Raw genomic sequence first — 20,043 nt, forward strand, 5'->3', positions numbered from 1 at the left:
GTGACTACGATCTGTTCCTGCACTTGAGGAAACATCTGGGCGGTCAGCGTCTTCAAGACGATGACGAAGTCAAAACAGTGGTGATAGTGATTAAAAAGTCAGGCGGAAGACTTCTATGAGGAGGGTATTCAAAAACTAGTACAACGTTATGACAAGTGCCTCAATATTGACGGAAATTATGTAGAAAAGCTGGCCGGGGTGGCCGAGCGGTTCTAGGCCCTACAGTCTGGAACCGCGCGACCGCTACGGTCGAAGGTTCGAATCCTGCCTCGGGCATTGATGTGTATGATGTCCTTAGGTTAGTTAGATTTAAGTAGTTGTAAGTTCTAGGGGACTGATGATATCAGAAGTTAAGTCCCATAGTGCTCAGAGCCATTTGAACCATTTTTTATGTAGAAAAGTAGATTAAGGTACAGGCTTTCATGTAAAAATAAAATTACTGAGATATCTTAGCACGAGTTTTTTTAGTTTCAAACCGGTAATTACTTAAAAAACACACCTCGTAAGACATTTAGGGGTGTTCAAGATGGGAGAGGACTTAATGTTGGTGGGAGGAATTACAGACGGAACACAGGCTCGGATGGAGTCAAGGGAACCATCCTGGCCATCCCTGGAGTGATTTATGGAAATCACGGAAAAATCTAAATCTAGATGGCCGGCCACGGTTTTGAACCGTTGACCTCCCGAATGCTAACTACTGCACCACCACGCTTGGTATGTTGGTACACGGAGTGCATGGCGTTCGAGGATCTGTAAGCACTCCGTCTTCAGGCCACGAGTGGCCTATCGGGACCATCCGACCTCCGTGTCATCCTCAGAGGAGGATGCAGATAGGAGGGGCATGGGGTCAGCACACCGCACTCTTGGTCGTTATGATGGTATTCTTGACCGAAGTCGCTACTATTCGGTCGAGTAGCTCCTCAATTGGCACCACGATGCTGACAAGGGAACCTCCCCATCGCACCCCCCTCAGATTAAGTTATAAGTTTGCACAGTGGATAGGCCTTGAAAAACTGAACGCAGATCAATCGAGAAAACAGGAAGAAGTTGTGTGGAACTATGAAAAAAATAAGCAAAATATACAAACTGAGTAGCCCATGCGCAAGATAGGCAACATGAAGGAGAGTGTGAGCTCAGGAGCACCGTGGTCCCGTGGTTAGCGTGAGCAGCTGCGGAGCCAGAAGTCCTTGGTTCGAGTCTTCCCTCGAGTGAAAATTTTACTTTTTTTATTTTCGAAAAGTTATGATCTGTCCGTTCGTTCATTGACGTCTCTGTTCACTGTAATAAGTTTAGTGTCTGTGTTTTCCGACCGCACCACAAAACCGTGCGATTAGTAGACGAAAGGACGTGCCTCTCCAATAGGAACCAAAAACATTTGATCGCAAGGTCATTGGTCAACCGATTCCTCCACAGGTAAACACGTCTGATATATTCTATACGACACTAGTGACGGCATGTGCGTCACATGACAGGAATATGTTGTCGACCCACCTAACTTGTACACTTGGCGAATGGGTAAAAAGATTCTTCTACCTTGCCCGATTTAGGTTTTCCTGTGGATGTGATAATCACTCCCAAAAAAGTGATGAAAACATAAGAGTTTGTCAGATAATAATTGTCTGAAAATAAAAAATTAAACGTTTCACTCGAGGGAAGACTGCAGCTGCTCACGCTAACCACGGGACCACGGCGCTCGTGAGCTCACCCTATCCTTGGTGTTGGCTATCTTGCCATGGACGACTCAGTTTGTATATTTTGCTTATTTTTTTCATAGTTCCACACAACTTCTTCCTTTTTTCTCGATTGATCTGTTTTCAGTTTTTCAAGACCTATCCACTGTGCCAACTTATAACTAAATCTGAGGGGGGCGCGATGGCGAGGTTCCCTTGTGAGTGCACCCCGAAAAATGGCAACAGCGCATGGCGGTTGGAGAGTCACCCATCCAAGTGCCGACCACGCTCAACAGCGCTTAACTTCGGTGATCTCACGGGAGGATCTGTAGGGCGTGAGGAGGGAGGAGGATTATGGAAGGATGCAGTATCCATGTTCGGCAGGTTAGCAGTTTTAGTACTTTTTATGTGGACTTCCTGTTGACTAGCCAGAGTTACGCTGTACGGAGGAATCAACAGGAAAAAGGAAATAGTGTATACGAGCAGGCACGCGCGACGCGTCACATAAATAAAAACGAAGAGCCGCTGGGGGCCAGGCCGCATTGCGGGGTCGTCACTGCGGCCGAAGCCACACGAGCAGCGCTAGGCGGTCCGGCCGGTGCATAATTAAACGCTGGCCGGTCATCCATCTCGGTAATGGACTGCCCTCTGCCCTCTTGCAAGTCTCGGCCGTCCGCATCGCATTCCGTGGCCGCAGCCGCAGCGCAGCGCACACCGCCCCCAATTGGCATTCTGCCGCGTTACTGTTACTGCCGAACCGTGTGAAACAGCCGGCGCCGGCCGCGCTCTGCCGAACGCCGACCGCCTCGTCGCGCGGCCGCTTCGGCTGCGCGTCCATTCGCCTCTCCCGTATTCCGCCGGTAGCTTCCTCCCGGATTCTCTAACGGAACTCGTCAATGTACCGCAGTTCGCTACAATGCGAATCAGAGGTCGCCGGTTCTAATCCTGACAGCGACATTTTCGCTTCAATATTGGGCCTCGAAAATTTCGAAATGTGCTTAGTTTTTTTACGTATTCCAGAGAATACAGGGTGTTACAAAAAGGTCCGGCCAAACTTTCAGGAAACATTCCCCACACACAAAGAAAGAAAAGATGTTATGTGGACATGTGTCCGGAAACGTTTACTTTTCATATGAAACGTCCCCTTAGGAAAATTATTCATGACTGTGCTTAAACTGACACACAATATTTTTTAGCGCAACGCAATCTGACTTTCAATAATCCCTACAAAAGAATGGCCCTGACTAACATTAACCTATACCTTTCAAAAATCACTTACCTCACAAAAATCTACGTTACTCGAACTACTGCAATACAGCGAGCGCCACAACTGCCAGCTAAATAAAAGATTCAAACTATGGAAGGCACTAACTACTGATAGGCATAGTTAGCAAATGAAAGATTTTAATAGAGAACAAACAATGTATTTACCTTAATAGTCATAATATATATAGTAATTCATGACACCCAGTCTTACAAATTTCAAAACTCCGCCATCTCTCTCCCCACATCCACCATTGCTGGCGGCTCACCTCCAACTGCGCAACGCTACGCGCTGTTCACATCCAGCTGCCCAACACTACAATGGCAGACAACAATGCAAACTAGCCACAGACTGCACACAGCACAGCCAGTGATTTTCATACAGACCGCTATGTGGCGTTACCAATAAAAAAAACCTATACAGTCTACTTACATAGCTCCCCACATCCACCACTGCTGGCGGCCCACCTCCAACTACGCAACACTACGCGCTGTTAACATCCAGCTGCCCAACACTACAATGGCAGACAACAATGCAAACTAGCCACAGACTCCACACAGCACAGCCAGTGATTTTCATACAGAGCGCTATGTGGCGTTACCAATAAAAAAAAACTTGTACAGTCTACTTACACATGTTACAGCCCATTTTACTACTTCTCTTCAAATCACATTAATCATGGAATGGAAACACACAGTAACACAACGTACCAGCGTGACTTCAAACACTTTGTTACAGGAAATGTTCAAAATGTCCTCCGTTAGCGAGGATACATGCATCCACCCTCCGTCGCATGGAATCCCTGATGCGCTGTAGCAGCCCTGGAGAATGGCGTATTGTATCACAGCCCTCTACAATACGAGCACGAAGAGTCTCTACATTTGGTACCGCGGTTGCGTAGACAAGAGCTTTCAAATGCCCCCATAAATGAAAATCAAGAGGGTTGAGGTCAGGAGAGCGTGGAGGCCATGGAATTGGTCCGCCTCTACCAATCCATCGGTCACCGAATCTGTTGTTGAGAAGCGTACGAACACTTCAACTGAAATGTGCAGGAGCTCCATCGTGCATGAACCACATGTTGTGTCGTACTTGTAAAGGCACATGTTCTAGCAGCACAGGTAGAGTATCCCGTATCATGATAACGTGCTCCATTGAGCGTAGGTGGAAGAACATGGGGCCCAATCAAGACATCACCAACAATGCCGGCCGCGGTGGCCGTGCGGTAATAGGCACTTCAGTCCGGAATCGCGTGACTGCTACGGTCGCAGGTTCGAATCCTGCCTCGGGCATGGATGTGTGTGATGTCCTTAGGTTAGTTAGGTTTAAATACTTAAGTCCCATAGTGCTCAGAGCCATTTGAACCAACCAACAATGTCTCCCCAAACGTTCACAGAAAATCTGTGTTGATGACGTGATTGCACAATTGCGTGCGGATTCTCGTCAGCCCACACATGTTGATTGTGAAAATTTACGATTTGATCACGTTGGAATGAAGCCTCATCCGTAAAGAGAACATTTGCACTGAAATGAGGATTGACACATTGTTGGATGAACCATTCGCAGAAGTGTATCCGTGGAGGCCAATCAGCTGCCGATAGTGCTTGCACACGCTGTACATGGTACGGAAACAACTGGTTCTCCCGTAGAACTCTCCATACAGTGACGTGGTCAACGTTACCTTGTACAGCAGCAACTTCTCTGACGCTGACATTAGTATTATCGTCAACTGAACGAAGAATTGCCTCGTCCATTGCAGGTGTCGTCGTCGTTCTAGGTCTTCCCCAGTCGCGAGTCATAGGCTGGAATGTTCCGTGCTCCCTAAGAGGCCGTTCAACTGCTTCGAACGTCTTCCTGTCGGGACACCTTCGTTCTGTAAATCTGTCTCGATACAAACGTACCGCGCCACTGCTATTGCCCCGTGCTAATCCATACATCAAATGGGCATCTGCCAACTCCGCATTTGTAAACATTGCACTGACTGCAATACCACGTTCGTGATGAACACTAACCTGTTGATGCTACGTACTGATGTGCTTGATGCTAGTACTGTAGAGTAATGAGTCGCATGTCAACACAAACACCGAAGTCAACATTACCTTCCTTCAATTGGGCCACCTGTCGGTGAATCGAGGAAGTACAGTACATACTGACGAAACTAAAATGAGCTCTAACATGGAAATTAAGCGTTTCCGGACACATGTCTACATAACATCTTTTCTTATTTGTGTGTGAGGAATGTTTCCTGAAAGTTTGGCCGTACCTTTTTGTAACACCCTGTCTTCTTTCTGATGTGCTTCAGAGACAGAAGTATTATTCCTTTCATATTTATGCTAGTAATCGTTCTACATCTACATCTACAGCTACATTTATACTCCGCAAGCCACCTAACAGTGTGTGGCGGAGGGTACTTTACGTGCCACCGTCATTGCTTCATTTTCCTTTTCCAGTCATGTATGGTTCGCGTGAAGTACGACAGCCGGAAAGCCTCCGTGCGCGCTCGAATCTCTCTAATTTCACATTTGTGATCTCCTCGGGAGGTATAAGTAGGGGGAAGCAATATATTCGATACCTCATCCAGAAACGCACCCTCTCGAAACCTGGACAGCAAACTACACCGCGATGCAGAGCGCCTCTCTTGCAGAGTCTGCCACTTGAGTTTGCTAAACATCTCCGTAACGCTATCACGCTTACAATATAACCCTGTGGCCGGCCAGAGTGGCCGCGCGGTTCTATTCGCTACAGTGTGGAATCGCGCGACCGCTGCGGTCGCAGGTTCGAATCCTGCCCCGGACATGGGTGTGTGTGATGTCCTTAGGTTAGTTAGGTTTAAGTAGTTCTACGTTCTAGGGGACTGATGACCCGAGAAGTTGAGTCCCATAGTGCTCAGAGCCATTTGAACCATTTATAGCCCTGTGACGAAACGCGCCGCTCTTCTTTGGATCTTCTCTATCTCCTCTGTCAACCCGACCTGGTACGGATCCCACACTGATGAGCAATACTCAAGTACAGGTCGAACCAGTGTTTTGTAAGCCACCTCCTTTGTTGATGGACTTCTTTTTCTAAGGAGTCTCCCAATGAATCTCAACCTGGCACCCGCCTTACCAACAATTACTTGTATATGATCATTCCACTTCAAATCGTACCGCACGCATACTCCCAGATATTTTACAGAAGTAACTGCTACCAGTGTTGGTTCCGGTATCATATAATCATACAATAAAGGATCCTTCTTTCTATGTATTCGCAATACATTACATTTGTCTATGTTAAGGGTCAGTTGCCACTCCGTGCACCAAGTGCCTATCCGCTGCAGATCTTCCTGCATTTCGCTGCAATTTTCTAATGCTGCAACTTCTCTGTATACTACAGCATCATCCGCGAAAAGCCACATGGAATTTCCGACACTATCTACTAGGTCATTTATATATATTGTGAAAAGCAATGGTCCAGCCGGCCTGAGTGTCCGAGGGTTCTAGGCGCTTCAGTCGGGGACCGCGCGACCGCTACGGTCGCAGGTTCGAATCCTGCTTCGGACATGGTTGTTTGTGATGTATTTAGGTTAGTTAGGTTTAAGTAGCTCTAAGTTCTAGGGGACTGATGACCTCAGATGTCAAGTCCCATACTGCTCAGAGCCATTTGAACCAAAAACAATGGTCACATAACACTCCCCTGTGGCACGCCAGAGATCACTTTAACGTCTCTAGACGTCTCTCCATTGAGAACAACATGCTGTGTTCTGTTTGCTAAAAATTGTTCAGTCCAACCGTTCAACCACCTCCAAGGCGAGTCAAAAGTAGGGAGGGTTTCTTAGCACATTGCGTATACCGTAAGACTACCGATACCGTTTTACGCCGTAGGCGTCCAATATACATGCAAGCGTCCAGTGGAAACCGTGATTTGGGGTTAGCGTCGTACGACGGTCGTTCAAAAAGTAATGCAACGCATTTTTTTTCTGGTTGAATGTTCGCTTTATTCACAATTATAATAAACCATATCATTCCCCACTATTCTGGCTACAAAATCCTATTTTTCACCATAGTCTACGTCCAATGTGACGGTCTTAGGCCATATTACTGGGAGGGTCTACGTATCCGCATGCTACCGTCTATTGGTCGACGTCGGAGCAAACGCCTGCATAAAAAGCCTCCGCATTGTTCCATAAAACTTCGGATGTGAAACCGCATAAATTCTGATATTTCGGTTGTGTACCGTTCAGCAATCTTCAGAGTGAGCCCAGGTGACTGTCTCTTCGGCACTTGCTCTAAGGTTTTAAGACCGCGGACGGCGCCTTGGGCTTGCGGCCACAGATCCACAAGGTGCCGGAGATGTTGGTACAACATATGCGTGAAATTACACTATTGGCCATTAAAATTGCTACACCACGAAGATGACGTGCTACAGACGCGAAATTTAACCGACAGGAAGAAGATGCTGTGATTATGCAATTGATTAGCTTTTCAGAGCATTGACACGTGGTTGGCGGTTGGCGCCGGTGGCGACACCTGCAACGTGCTGATATGCGGGAAATTTCCAATCGATTTCTCATTCACAAGCAGCAGTTGACCCGCGTTGCCTGGTGAAACGTTGTTGTGATGCCTGTGGAAGGAGGAGAAATGCGTACCATCACGTTTCCGACTTTGATAAAGGTCCGCTTGTAGCCTATCGCGATTGCGGTTTATAGTATCGCGACATTGCTGCTCGCGTTGGTCGAGATCCAATGACTGTTAGCAGAATATGGAATCGGTGGGTTCAGGAGGGTAATACGGAACGCTGTGCTGGATCCCAACGGCCTCGTACCACTAGCAGTCTAAATGACAGGCATCTTATCCGCATGGTTGTAACGGATCTTGCAGCCACGTCTCGATACCTGAGTCAACAGATGGGGACGTTTGCAATACAAAAACCATCTGTACGAACAGTTCGACGATGTTTGTATCAGCATGGACTATCAGCTCGGAAACCATGGCTGTGGTTATCCTTGACACTCCATCACAGACAGGCGCGCGCATCTCGTGGTCGTGCGGTAGCGTTCTCGCTTCCCACGCCCGGGTTCCCGGGTTCGATTCCCGGCGGGGTCAGGGATTTTCTCTGCCTCGTGATGGCTGGGTGTTGTGTGCTGTCCTTAGGTTAGTTAGGTTTAAGTAGTTCTAAGTTCTAGGGGCTGATGACCATAGATGTTAAGTCCCGTAGTGCTCAGAGCCCTTGACAGGCGCGTCTGCGATGGTGTACTCAACGACCAACGTGGGTGCACAAAATGCAAAACGTAATTTTTTCGGATGAATCCAGGTTCTGTTTACAGCATCATGATGGTCGCATCTGTGTTTGGCGACATCGCGGTGAACGTGTATTCGTCATCACCATACTGGCGTATCACGCGGCGTGATGGTATGGGGTGCCATTGGTTACACGTCCCGGTCACCTCTTGTTCGCATTGACGGCGCTTTGAACAGTGGACGATACATTTCAGATGTGTTACGACACGTGGCTCTACCCTTCATTCCATCGCTGCGAAACCCTACATTTCAGCAGGATGTTGTTGCAGGTCCTGTACGGGCCTTTCTGGACACAGAAAATGTTCGACTGCTGCCCTGGCCAGCACATTCTCCAGATCTCTCACCAATTGAAAACATCTGGCCAATGGTGGCCGAGCAACTGATTCATCACAATTCGCCAGTCACTACTCTTGATGAACTGTGGTATCGTGTTGAAGCTGCATGGGCAGCTGTACCTGTACACACCATCCAGGCTCTGTTTGACTGCCCAGGCGTATCAAGGCCGTTATTACGGCCAGGGGTGGTTGTTCTGGGTACTGATTTCTCAGGATCTATGCACCCAAATTGCGTGAAAATGTAATCACATGTCATTTCTAGTATAACTGCGATTTGCACCGCTGCGACGTCTTCGTGATTTTATTACAGAAGGTGGCGGAACCGCTATTTCAATTAATTAAAATCGTCACCATACGAATTTGAATTGCTTCTTCCACTACTGAGTCCCAGAAAGATGGAGTCGAGGCTAAAGCTTTAAACCCATGGGTTTTCTACCATACGCGTGAAGTCTATCGTAAAAAAGAGGATGGATCCCCAGCAAAGATAAACTGAAAGTGAATTTTCGCCTTCCATCAAAGGCAGCAGCACAGCAGTGTTCCGTTAAAGATGATTTGGTGCTTCGGAAGCCTGGGGCTTACAAGATCCATTGTGAGTATGGCTGTTAATACTTCAGGCGGACAACACGTACAGTTCAAGAGGGATGCACAGAGCACCGCAGGTACACCCGGCTCTTGCAACTTAATAAATCAGCAGTGGTAGAGCACTGGGCACTCTACAGTGTACTAAAACGTCGAGATTTTAGCCTTTACATCTACATACATCTACATATATACTCCGCTAGCCACCAAGCGGTGTGCGTCGGAGGGCAGAATACGCTTCAAAGTCATATTTCCCCCCGTCTGTTCCACTCGCGGATCGCGTGAAGGGAAAACGACTGTCTGAACGCCTCAGTACGAGGATTTCCCTTATCTTTGAATGGTGGTCATTGCGCGATTTTAAAGTTGGTGGTAATAATATATGCTCGACATCCTCGGCGAAGATCGGATTTCGGAATTTAGTGAGCAGCCCCTTCCGCTTAGAGCGCCGTCTATCTGGATGTGTGTCCCAATTCGAACATCCTATGAGATTTGTAACGCTCTCGCGATGGCTAAATGTACCAGTCTCGAATCTTGTCGCTCTTCTTTGGACCTTCTCAGTCTCTTGAATCAGACTCAACTGGTAAGGGTCCTATACAGACGAACAATACTCTAAGACTGGACGAACTAACGTATTGTAAGCTATTTCCTTTGTTGAAGGATTGCATCGCTTCAGGATTCTATCAATAAACCGCAATCTAGGGTTTGCCTTGTCCGTTACTTGTGTAATCTGATCATTCAATTTGAGGTTCATTTCGTATAGTCACACCCAGATACCTGACGGACGTTATCGCTTCCAAAGACTGGGCATTTATTTTGTACTTGACGTATGCCGCTACATTACTGGTAAGATTCAGCGAGGTGAGCTCCTCTATGTTCATGAGTTGATGGCAATACACTTCATAGAGTTACTACAGTATTTAATGTACGTAGACGATCTGAAGGTGGCAATTAAAATTTGCAGAAACTATTCGTCAGTATATGTAATTACTAGGATCTGTGCAAAAATGCTTCTCTAACAAGAGGACTATGTTTTTCATAATAAGAGATCGCTCTCCTACTGGAAGTGTCAGGCAACCATAAAAATAGTTGAGACATGAAGTTCCCTCAAATCGTACACACAGTTGTGTTTGACGAAACATAGAATTTTATTTTGTTATTTTAATCAAGACTATGTTCATTGTAACAAGGTAAAACTGCTACAAGGCTGAATTAAAAAATTAATTCTATAATGTACAAGCTTAATGTTCCATGTTCATACTCAGAGTCTGTTCATTAGTTAAAAATCAATAAGTCAATATTATGCTCTGCCATGCCCCTTAAGGAAGAGTCGTTTTAGGGGTTTAATCACTGTGTGAGTTAGTCCATTTTCTATTATGTCAGGGACATGTAATGAATGTGGGTTAGTATTTTGGAGTTTCTTCTTCATTTTTGACGGGGACAGCTGAGTGAAGTGACATTACTGTCACATATCGCTGTTTAGATTTCATTTAATTTTGCTGTTATTATTTAGCTGTTATGTTTGTGGCACTGGAAATGTGTACTCAGAAAGTTAGGTTCGCACCATCCTCGCTGTGCAGATGGGCCCCATGTATGCTCACGGATCTCCTTTGTCGGCAGAGGACAGTCTATGTATCTCATTAGGTAAAGCACGTCTCCCTTCTGAGCCAGACTGTGGCCCAGCGCACTGCCTTTATGTGAGCATGGCTGGCTCCGGTCCGCCTGCTGGACAATGAAATCCGCGCCCACCTTGCCACCCCATGGAAACAATATGAGAATGACACTTACGCTTTTCATCGTCAACTTGTAAGCTGCTAGCACTGTCGTGACGCTCAACTAACGTGGGGCATCGGTTCCGTTTCGTTTCCAAAAATTGATTTGTCTAATGATATTGCATGATGACATCGGTCAAAGTAGCACTGCTTCATCCCAGGTGATGGTAAAATGTGGGTCTTATACACAAAAGGTGGCTACTGGGACAGGAAAAAGGCTCTTTTTGGGCATCTGGGGAACGAACGACTGACGAGCTTAGGAAGATTCGCTGATGGAGCATCGGTGAAAAGTGGGAGCTGACGGCCATTTGGAGCTGCTTGGCACACTTTGCCGATGTTAAGGAGATGTAAGTTTTTGCTATCCGTAGCAGTAAAATCTGCGCTGTGAGGAGCTCGCTTCTCTTATGTTTCTCTTAAATAACTGTTTTTGCTGATTTAATTCGAATATGTGTTTTGTGAGGTGCACTGATAGGAAACGTTGGTGATCCATTCTTTTTTTAGTCATTCTTTCCTCATAGTATTAGCATCACTGTTTATCGAAGTAATTCGTGATTATTTTAATCTGATTTCAGTGATTACTTCTGATTAATCTTCTTGGAATGTAAGAGAAAATAGACTTCTGTTAAAGGCAGAAGTCGCTCGGGCAAAAGTATATCAATGTGTTACAATGCGATGGCCTACGACCTTTTGATTTAGAATAGTATTAACTGCAACTAAATTGAAAATATTAATTTTATGGATATAAATTTTACCGTTCAAGCGTATTTAAATTTTACAATTAATAGTTTAAAATTGCGAGGAATAAATTAAAATGAAAAGAAATTGGTGTCTGCAGGAATCTAACACTGGCCCAGAAATTAGCACTCTATGCTGTAGAACGTTCTCCCACGGTTGAGTTACGACAACAAAGCCCTAAAAATCACTTATATTCTACGCTTACACAACGGGCTACACTGTTTCAAAAAAAAAAAAAAAAAAATAAAATAAATAAATAAAATAAAATAAAAAAAATAAAAAAATCACCTCTTGAATTCAGCACTCGGTGGCAGATGACTCACTCCATATTAATTATTTGTTCAGAATATGATCTATCCTTCCTAAAACCACCCTTGGATTCACCTAAATTACTCTCCTGCGTTTTTCCTACTCTGCTTCGTATAACGCTGAAAAATGTGATATATGCTACTGATAGCAAAGAAATTCCTCTGTTGCTGTTAACATCTTATTTATTGTCTCTCTTATTTAATTGTTGCGGCAACGGCCTTGCCGCAGTGGATACACCGGTTCTCATGAGATCACCGAAGTTAAGCTCTGTCGGGTGTGGTCGGCACTTGGATGGGTGACCATCCAGGCCGCCATGCGCTGTTGCCATTTTTCGGGGTGCACTCAGCCTCGTGATGCCAATTGAGGAGCTACTCGACCGGCTACGGTCAAGAATACCATCATAACGACCGGGAGAGCGGTCTGCTGACCCCATGCCCCTCCTATCCGCATCCTCCACTGAGGATGACACGGCGGCCGGATGGTCCCGGTAGGCCACTCGTGGCCTGAAGAAGGAGTGCTTATATAATGGATGTACAAAGGCTACCTTCGAATCTCCTGGGAGTTTTTCTGTTTTCCGTTTTATCAATGTTTAGTATCATCTCATTCTTTATTTTTGGTAGAAACCATTTGAAAAGGTCGTTACAACAGCGTCTTCTCCACTAGTTTTTTAAGGTTTTCTTTGATAGTTGGACGTAAATCCTCCTTTAGATATTATGAGGATTTTGTATTCGAGCTTATTGGCTCTGCACAATTAAGAAGCTGATCAACATACTTTGCAACTATTTAGAAGTTTTCAGTGTAACGGAAGCCAAATCTGTGAGCCTCATCCCACGCCCCTATGTTGTTAGCTTTACTTTTGAAGTAAATCTGCCTAATTCTTTCAATATGCCTTTCTCCTCCTAAGATCATATATATAGATCATCTATAGAAAACACTTTCACACTAAATTTCGTCGTATACTCTCTTGTTTTGCCACCATCTAGCTTAAATATTTTATTTTTACATATATAAACTGAACTGTTAATGTTAAATTTTATAATTAATAGTTTAACACTGCTAGGAAAAAATAAAATAAAAAAAGAAGTTGTTATCAGCAGGAATCGAACCGAGCTCCAATAGATTACTTGTTTGTGCTATAGACCACTCGCCCACAGTGCCTTCACCACAATGGCTTTTTAAAAAGAACCTCATACTCTACCTTTATACAAAAGGCTACACGCATTTTCAAAGAACGTGCGTAGTAGATGAAACGTCCCCTTAGAACAATTTATACATGACTGTGCTTAAACTGACACACAATATTTTTAGCGCAACGCAATCTGACTTTCAAAAATCCCTACAAAAGGAATGGCCCTGATTAACATTAACCTGTACCTTTCACAAATCCCTTACCTCACAAAAATCTTCGTTACTCGAACTACTGCAATGCAGCGAGCGCCACTACTGCCAGCTAAATAAAAGATTCAAACTACGGAAGGCACTAACTACTGATAGGCATAGTTAGCAAATGAAAGATTTTAATAGAGAACAAACAATGTATTTACCTTAATAGTCATAATATATGATATCCAGTATTACAAACTTTGCCATTTCCTTCTCCCCACATCCACCACTGCTGGCGGCTCACCTCCAACTGCGCAACGCTACGCGCTGTTCACATCCAGCTGCCCAACACTACAATGGCAGACAACAATGCAAACTAGCCACAGACTGCACACAGCACAGCCAGTGATTTTCATATAGAGCGCTACGTAACGTTGCCAATAAGAAAACATAAACAGCCTACTTACATAAAGAAAACATAAACAGCCTATTTACATAGAAAACAGACAGCTGCGTCTCTCCTCTGAGTTGATCGTAGTGCGACTGGCCGTCATTTCAGCACTCAAGACTTTTTTCTAGTTATAGTGGAGAGAGCGCTACAAAACACGTTTCTGTCCGTTTTATTTGTATAGCAGGAGCATTTGCAGAGAAACTGCGTAATTTTATTGCAATTTCTAGCTGGCATTGGAAGGGATATGACGTAATTTTAGTGTGGTTTCCGGCTCGCATTCGAAGTGAAATGGCGTAATTTTAGTGAGATATATACATTGTGCTGTAGCACATTAGCATATGATAAGCGCCCGCCGCTGCGTAGCTTCCATTTCAAGATCCCATAATTGTTCAACAGCTTTCCTTGTTAGGTGGTCCGTTAACAAATAAATATAACAGTATGTACCACCACCTTGTGCTTTGCTGTGTCGGCACAGTTCTTGCGTACAGTGGCTAAGTAAAAGGATAATTCGTCTACTATTTTGAGAAAGCAATGAGCTTTGCACATGCTCGGCTTTTAAGTTTCACGATGTTGCAGAATAGCACTTTTAAGATGTAGAAGGCATTACTTTTACTTCTGCGACTTTTCACATAATCATCATTTCGCGAGATATCTATTGTCTGACCCCCTGGGAACCTTGCCTTTAGGAATTTTAACACTAATACTCTCTGTAAAGCGCAACAGCCCTACTGTAGCGTCTGCTGCTAGCATCTTTTGAGCGTTTTGTAATATCCGCTTGTATAATTTTTTTATCGCCCACTAAAGAATTAATTTCTTAAGTGGAAGAAAGGTTAATTTTAAGTTACTGATGAGTGATGGGACAAGGGCAGCAAATGGGGGGAATTCTTATTATTAAAGAACGCAGAAAAAGTTGTTACATATCGTCACCTAAGAATTCCCGAAGAATTACCCAGCTTCGAGTTCCGGGGACGCAGTGCTCATAACACTGATGAACAAGCGTCGGAGAGGCACAGCAATGAGGCCAATCAGCGCGAAGTCGAAAACTGGCTGTTACTGTGCCAAAACAAGAAAAATCTTAAAAATGTATTGAAATGTTTATAAAAAAGCTTCAAATGTGCTATTTACGAGGCAAATTGCCTTGGAAGGTACCCAGCTCCCGAAATCTTATTACTGAAGTTATTTATCAATGAAGACGTTTTTAGAGCAAAGGCTTCTGTCTTTGCACTTCCAGTAAATTAAGTGGAGAAGAATACGTTCAACAAAGAATTTATAATACTCATGTTCGGTGGCGTTATGTAAGCGAGGTTCCTTCTGCTGACACTGGTGCACGTTTTAAGTGCTTCATTAAAATATCTTCTTCTTTGATTTTTAACTTCAGAATAATTTACTATCGCATATGCCACATAGACATTGGCTCCCATTTCGTCCGAAGAAAGAGGTCCCTAGGGAAGATTGGTACCTCGCGACGAAACCACAGGTAAGCCCAGTCTGCAATCATTGCCGAAGATGACAGCATCGTCTCTCTACAGCCATCCGTGTGAAAGTTGTGTTCGACAGAACTGCAGCAAAGTTCGTTTGGTAATGGGTTGTTACAAAGTTAAGTATTTCTTCTTGTTCTTATGAAATGGCAAACGAATGCTTCACAAAATATAAAGGACAGACGGTCAGCTGCGTACGTTAAAAAAGTAAAAAATCCAGTGTGCTGAATGGTTAAGATAGACATAGCTGAGTAAAGTGATGAGTGGGCCTAGATTGTCGGGAAGAGGCGTATCATGGGAAAACAGCAGGCTTGTGGAGAATGAAGAGGGATGCTGTTTCAGACCAAGCCTTGTGATGTGGATGGAGAGGAGTGGAGAGGAAGGAAGCTTTGATAAGTGGATGGAGGTAGGGGCCTCCCAGATCTGATAGGTTTTATGGTCAGGTAACGGAAGACGATTGAAGTTTTGTTGGAAGAGGATGTGGAGAGTGAGGAGGTATAGTGTTAGGAGAATGTGGTGGAAGAAGCGCGGCAGAGTACCAGGAGCAGTGAGCAGGGGGCGGGGGGGGGGGGGATAGGAGGTGAATAGCGACGAGTTTACTGTTAGCGTCAGATATTCAGGAATTTTTAGGATGGAAGAGGAGGGAGGGGAATTTAGTGGAGGATGTGAGTGCGGAAGGGTAAGCGGATTCGAAAGGTTAGGAGGAGTGCATGGCGTATGAGGGATTTATAGGTGTGGAGGACTGTGGAAGGGCGCAATCTCCATGTTCGGTCAGCTAGTAGTTTCAGTAATTTTGGTTTTTTGTGGGTTTCCTGTTGAATGGTTAGTAGATGCGGTTTCAATTTTATTTGGCAACCAGGACTGAGGTATTCTAGTGTGTTAGTCACTTGGATAGGTCGTGGTAAGGTAAAGGTCGCGGGGATGGGATCTGCAGGTATTCAGCCTATAATTATTGCCTGGGTTTCGAAAAGGTAGAATTGAGGAACCACTGTTTGCAACAGGAGGTGGAGCTGTAGGCATCGTTGCAATTTCTGCAGGGTAGGGTAGAGGGCGAGGAAGGCGATTTCATCAGCATAATGGAGAAGATGGACAGGAGGAGGGGGCTTCTGGCGGTAGAAGGACATACAGATGAGTATAGAGGACGGTACCTTGGGGCATACCTACAGTAACACAGAAGATACAGGAGTTGATGTTGTTGACAGTGACATAAGATGGATGGTTAGAAAAAGGATACGATGGGACAGACATAGTTTATGGGAAGGCTCTGGTTTGGAGCTTAAAGAGGAGGCCAGAATGCCATATGTTTTTTGGAATCAAGGGAGACCAAACTGGTGGATTTGCAGTTGTTGATTTGGTGGAACAGGAGATGAGTAAGACACAGGAGTTGATCATCAGGGAAGGAATTGGGATGGAAGTGATATTAATGGACAGGAGTGGGTACGTGTTATTCTAGGATGGACTGAAGAACCTTTCTAAACACGGAGGTGAGGCTGAGGGAGGAGGTCAGTGGCATTTGTCAGGTTTGAGGAAGAGGGGGACTGGAGAGGTAGTAACTCATCTAAAGGATTTTACTCTAATAGTGGTTAGGATTTCTAGAAGGAGAGATGGCATTCTCTCAGATTTCTGTAGTTTATGCAGTCATGACTGGGAGCAGCATTGCGTCTGTTATGGAGTACCTGTTGAATGTCTTCAGTCGTTATTGACGGAAGTACTGAGATTTGTCTGTGGGATGTCGTCAAGCTACTGGATGTTAGGAGCGATGGGTGAGAGGCAGGCATTGGTATTCTCATGGACTGTCAGGAATAAGGAGTTGTTGAAGTCAGGATCTTCTTCGATGGTGAAGGTGTCAGAGAGGCAGCATGCAAAGTGGTTGGCTTTGCTTAGGCAGTCAAGGAAGAGGGTGATTATCATGCAGAAGGGGGTAGGAGGGGCCAGTAAGACGGTGAAATACCTTCCAGTCCCTGGAACAGTTTAAAGGTAGTGTGACGTTGAGGTCTGTGCATGTTTGGTGGCAAACAGGGCGTTTCTTTGCATTCAGCAAATGTCGGATATGTCGTTGTAGTTATTGGTGATCTGTAAATGTGTCTCAGTCAGGAGTCTGCAGGAAAGATAAGTAAAGGTAACGGGATTCATGGAGGAGTAGAGTACACATGGAGGGAGTGTGTAACGGTGTAGGTAGATGATTTTCATCAGAATGTGGTGAGTTATGACGTCTGAAAAGGTCTGTTTTAGGCAGGTGGTAGCATGGTTGATGACACTGGGGAGTTGGAAGTATAACGGGCGGATTCCGAGTTGAATAGCAAAAACTTCCATGTAGGCATCCGACTTGGTATGGGAGTAATCCTGAATATGTTTGGGAGGGACAGGAGGAGTGTGTGCATGGGTATAGTGTGTGGTGTAGGGGATTCTGAGTAGGACAGAGAGAGATGATAGCGAAGACTGCTGCCGTAATGTGTCCAAGGAGGTTAGGAGAACTGAGGGTAATATCAGGAGAGGATATGCTTTCTGGGCAGGTATGCAGTGGGAGATGAACTATGTCACCATGCACAGAGTCTGTAAACTGATGCCACTGCTGGAATTCAAAGTGGGACTGGCTATGGATGTTGAGTTCAGCAGCAATAACTTCGCTTGAAAAGTGTGGTCTACATGGGTGACGAAGTCTTTTGGAATGGACTGATGTGGAGATGGATAGGGGCACAGGTAACACTTATGGTTTTGAGGAAGAGAGTGAGAATAAAAAGTTCGGTAAGAGTGTTGTAGAGAGGTTGTGGCTGAGCAGGAAGGTTCTTGTGATGGCCAATAGCAACTCTGTCTCACTCCATGGGAAGTTGGTAATCTGTTCAGTGGAGGAACTACAACGAATTGCGGATAGTATGATGAGGGAGGAGGAAGGTTTCATTCAGGATGAAAGCATCAATATGGTGCTGGGAGAGGGTGTGCTTGAAGAGGTGTTTGTTTGCTGAAAAGGAGAGGCTGTTGTACTGCTGTAGCCCCATGATTTAAGGAGAGAAAGGGTTATGGTGATGGGTGGCTGGGGTGGGTTTAAACTGGGGCATCAAGATGAGTGAAAAGAAAGTGGATCCGGCTGCAGGAACAGGTGGAAGACAGAGCAGGCAGCAAGGGAAATTTGGTGTAGGATGTGTGGCCTCTGGAATGGGTGGACGTTTTCAAGATGGTCATAAAATGGAGGATGTCATCGGCTGAGGGAGATGGACGAAGAGAGCTGTTAGGTTGGAGGGGACAGTCAGTAGATTTAATGGGGACTGTCAACTCAGTTTGGAAGGCAGAGGTCGAGGCTTGCACTTGGAAGAATATCTCAGATGAGGCAGGTTACAGGCATTACATGAGGGAGGGTATGTGAGGTAGGAAATTTCTTGAGGAAATGATGGGTTTTAGAATGGGGCAGGTAGGAGAGTTTTTGCAGTCAGTGGTTAGGTCAGGTCTTCATTATTCATTAGGGATCTCTAGCAGCTGTAGGATTGAGGATGGGAATGAATGGCTCAACGGTGTGTCGTCGCTCGTAGATCAGGGCCTCATGATGGAGAAGGCTGTCGATTATGGTTGCGGATTCAGCGAAGATGCGGACTTTGAATCAGGCCAGACTTGTCAAAGATAGAAAGTGCTTTCTGATCTTCGAGGTCAGGATGAGAGTTGAGCTCGGACTCCACCTCCTCCATCGTGGTCTCAGGTTCGATCCCTTTGATCACAGCACTGAGTAAGGGAAGACAGCGAGTAGGTTGTGGTTGCTTGATATGGGTGGCTTTGGGGAAGTAAGTGGGGTTTGCCTAGGGACCGAACGTGACACGGTGGATATTCTGGAAGAGTTTGGTGTGGAATTCGGTATCAGGGGATCTGATGAGAATGGAGTCTTTTCTATGCATGGTCTGAGTGTTGGGGAAGGAAGCGATATATTTTCTGATTTCGAGGAGAAGGGTTTTGGGTCTGAGGAAGTTGGAGTCAGGACGGTAGAGGAAGCAGGTATGAAGTTCTGTACTGTTGGTTGCAGATGGGATGACCTGGTAGTCCATGAAGTCTGGGCTTTCCATTTGCTTTGATTTTTCTCGTAGTTCTTCGAAACGTATAATAAAAAGAAAGTTATCTTAACGAGGCATAATGCGCCATATTACATGATCAAATATGCAAGACTAGACAGAAGTGTGAAAATTCCATTTTGACGTTGTGTTGTTCACGGAAGCACTGTAACGTTTCGTATTTGAATCAACTGTTGCGTACACGAGACAAATTAAGGAACCAAGCAACTGTAAACAGCAGTCTGCTATCGTTTTGGGGCATCTAGCACGGCGGCGCCGTCTTCGATGTAAAGTACAGCGTAGCACCATCCGTGATTACAACCTGTAAGGCTGTCTGCAGAATATATGCTTCTTTGTTCTTAGCAGTCCGTTGTTTCCTTTATAGAAAGAACTGACTCGAAAGGTTATAATTTTGTTTCTAGGAACTGAGTGCTGTGTGCAGTTCTTTCTTAATTAATCACGGTGTTGGGCTGGTTACTCGCGGTTATTCTTAATTTTGTCATTTAATATTCATTGGAGCTTAACGGTGTCGCGCGAAGCGAAACATTATCGTCAGCATCAGTTGTAGGGCCACAGATATGCTTGTTGCGCTGCTAAGTTAGTTGATTTTTCAGGGGACTTTCATTTTAAATCCGTTTTTGTGCCAACTCGCCCGTGACAGACCCCAAAAACTAGAACTAAGATCTCGGCCTGCAATCCTTGTTCAGTTCAAAATTAGTAGAAAAGGGAGCTGTCAAAATTTTCGTGTAGCTCTTGCTCATACTAAACTAATCTGTGGTGAAATCAGTGACTCTTCTTTGGATATTCTCTGTCTCCTCTGTTTACG

The 20,043-nt window shown here is 45.0% G+C and overlaps 1 pseudogene; it reads left to right on the top strand.

The window, feature by feature from the left end:
- The first annotated feature begins 12,143 nt into the window (after positions 1 to 12,143).
- Positions 12,144 to 12,261, top strand: LOC126189256 (5S ribosomal RNA; annotated as a pseudogene).
- The last annotated feature ends 7,782 nt before the right edge of the window (positions 12,262 to 20,043 follow it).

Source organism: Schistocerca cancellata, chromosome 5 (assembly GCF_023864275.1).
Source record: "Schistocerca cancellata isolate TAMUIC-IGC-003103 chromosome 5, iqSchCanc2.1, whole genome shotgun sequence".
Lineage (NCBI taxonomy): Eukaryota > Metazoa > Arthropoda > Insecta > Orthoptera > Acrididae > Schistocerca > Schistocerca cancellata.